The following is a 3,216-nucleotide window of genomic DNA, read 5'->3' on the forward strand; positions in this document are numbered from 1 at the left end:
GTACGCCCAGAGCGGGCGCTACCTCCTTGCGGATCTTCTCAGCGATTTGCCTGCCTGACAGGGCCGGGTCGTCGCACGCAACGACAGCCGACCATGTCTCCCGAATCTTCCGCGGTGCGGGTACGGGGGCAAGGGGGGCAACAGGGGCAGCAGGTGAGGCGACTAGGTGCGCGCCTCTAGCAGCGGTGGCTGCATATGAGGCGGCCGAGGCGACCGTGTCTGCCTCTTCAAGCGATCCTCCAGCACTCCGATGCGGATCAGCAGGGCTCCGACGACCTCCTCGTAGCGGTTTGCCAACAACTGCGTCTTAATGCTCACGGTAGGGCTCGCTACGTGGGACATCCTCAGGATATCCGCACGGATGTCGCCCATCTCGGCAGCAACGGCTCCGTTTCCCCTCCATTCCCTGTCCGAGAAGGATTTCTCTATGCTGGCTGGCACGACGAAGGTCCCTCCATCAGCAGCGGCTGCGACTGCGGCAGCGTCGGCGGGGGCAGCGGCGGGGGCAGCGGCGGGGGCAGCGGCTGCGGCAGCGGCGCAGCGGCTGCGACTGCGGCAGCGTCAGCGGCGGGGGCAGCGGCGGGGGCAGCGGCAAAGGCGTCGGCAGGGGCAGCGGCGGTTGCATCCAGCGCCAACACTTTGCACCTCGAGGCCTCCCTCAGCGGCGCTTTGTTGCGCTTGCCTCTGGCGCGCCCTCTGCCCGAGCTGCTTCCACGGCTGCTCGCACTTTCGCTCCCGGACTCGTCGACCACCATTTTTGGTGGCGCCATCTGCCGGTTATCGGCCTTACTAAGTAAGCTCTTTGATATTCGAGACTTACCCCTTCCTATCAGCTGGTTCTCAAAAGCTCGGTCAGCTGATCAGCTGATCCAAGTTCAGCGGAGACACAAACCGCACAGCTGGGGCGACAAAATGTGCCTAAATTAGGCAAACGCCTCTCTCGAGAGAGCGCCTCTCTCGCGACACACGTGTCTTAATGGAAAATTTCCAAAAGAAAAACGCGAATATCGCCCGATTTCCGCAGAATTTCAAACGGAAAACACACGCACTGTGTTCGCAAGCACGAAACACGAATTTTCGCACTATTTTCAACAATGTACCTGTTGTTTTACTGCCTAAATGCACTTTACTCGCGGAGCGTACGGAAAAACACGTCTGTTCTCGCGAGCAACCAAACACCGACTGTGTAGATAGGGACAGTAGGAATCTCGTTAATCCATTCATGCGCGTCACTAATTAGATGACGAGGCATTTGGCTACCTTAAGAGAGTCATAGTTACTCCCGCCGTTGACCCGCGCTTACTTGAATTTCTTCACTTTGACATTCAGAGCACTGGGCAGAAATCACATTGTGTCAACACCCGCTAGGGCCATCACAATGCTTTGTTTTAATTAGACAGTCGGATTCCCCAAGTCCGTGCCAGTTCTGAATTGATTGTTAATTGATAATCGTTATAATTAATAAGAACTAATTGGTTTAACCCAATTAGTATTCTTAAAAATTTTAGCAAGAAAGTTCCACAATTGGCTACGTAACTAAACTATCCGGGGAACAAGTGACCAACATAAATGCCAGACACTCTATTTACCCAGAACGAGCACATAAACCATGTTATTGTTTCCCAATCAAGCCCGACTATCTCAATCTTCAGAGCCAATCCTTATCCCGAAGTTACGGATCTAATTTGCCGACTTCCCTTACCTACATTATTCTATCGACTAGAGACTCTTCACCTTGGAGACCAGCTGCGGATATTGGTACGGCCTGTTGAGAAGTTTGCGTGTCCCCACCATAAATTTTCAAGGTCCGAGGAGAAAATATCGACACAACAGTATATGTCATGCTCTTCTAGCCCATCTACCATATCTCTCTGCGAAAGACTTCCATGGTAGTACGGCTATAAAACAGAAAAGAAAACTCTTCCGATATCTCTCGACGGCTTCTTTATGGTCGTTCCTGTTGCCAGGATGAGCACGAGGCCCATATTTAATAACAAACGGATACTCAACAGGTTACGGAATTGGAACCGTATTCCCTTTCGTTCAAAATTATTCAAGTATATTAATTAGCTTGATTTATATAATATAATTATATTTGTATGGCATTTGTGTTTTACTTGAAAATTTTCGGCTTTCGCCTTGAACTTAGGACCGACTAACTCGTGATCAACCACTGTTCACACGAAACCCTTCTCCACTTCAGTCCTCCAAGGTCTCATTCGATTATTTGCTACTACCACCAAGATCTGTACCAATGGCAGCTCCATGCAGGCTTACGCCAAACACTTCTACGCATACCATTGTACCTTCCTACTCACTAAAGTTTCAAAATTTATATCACAAGTAATATAAATCATCTACTTTAGCGGTAATGTATAGGTATACAACTTAAGCGCCATCCATTTTAAGGGCTAGTTGCTTCGGCAGGTGAGTTGTTACACACTCCTTAGCGGATTTCGACTTCCATGATCACCGTCCTGCTGTTTTAAGCAACCAACGCCTTTCATGGTATCTGCATGAGTTGTTAATTTGGGCACCGTAACATTACGTTTGGTTCATCCCACAGCGCCAGTTCTGCTTACCAAAAGTGGCCCACTGGGCACATTATATCATAACCTTGAACTTCATATCAAGAAAGTTAAGGTTCTTACCCATTTAAAGTTTGAGAATAGGTTAAGATCGTTTCGACCCTAAGGCCTCTAATCATTCGCTTTACCAGATAAGATTATTTTATATAACATTAAAATGCACCAGCTATCCTGAGGGAAACTTCGGAAGGAACCAGCTACTAGATGGTTCGATTGGTCTTTCGCCCCTATACTCAATTCTGACAATCGATTTGCACGTCAGAACTGTTTCGGTCTTCCATCAGGGTTTCCCCTGACTTCAACCTGATCAAGTATAGTTCACCATCTTTCGGGTCACAGCATATATGCTCAAGGTACGTTCCAGTTAGAGGCATAAATAATATAAATATCATTATACATAACTATATAGAACGCCCCGGGATTGTGTTAATTAGCTATAAATAGTTAAAAAACTAATCCCATTATTAGTCAAGTTAATTACGCTATTAGGTTTATATCCCAATAACTTGCACATATGTTAGACTCCTTGGTCCGTGTTTCAAGACGGGTCCCGAAGGTATCCTGAATCTTTCGCATTGTTAATCATACAAGTGCATATAATAAACACAAAAATCAATGATAATTATGC

General features: G+C 47.6%; 1 pseudogene; it reads right to left on the reverse strand.

Annotated features, from left to right (window-relative positions):
• Window positions 1-1,128: 1,128 nt before the first annotated feature.
• The window catches only part of LOC119558588, a 2,783-nt pseudogene continuing 695 nt past the window's right edge, over window positions 1,129-3,216 (reverse strand).

This window comes from Drosophila subpulchrella, unplaced genomic scaffold, assembly GCF_014743375.2.
Source record: "Drosophila subpulchrella strain 33 F10 #4 breed RU33 unplaced genomic scaffold, RU_Dsub_v1.1 Primary Assembly Seq114, whole genome shotgun sequence".
NCBI lineage: Eukaryota > Metazoa > Arthropoda > Insecta > Diptera > Drosophilidae > Drosophila > Drosophila subpulchrella.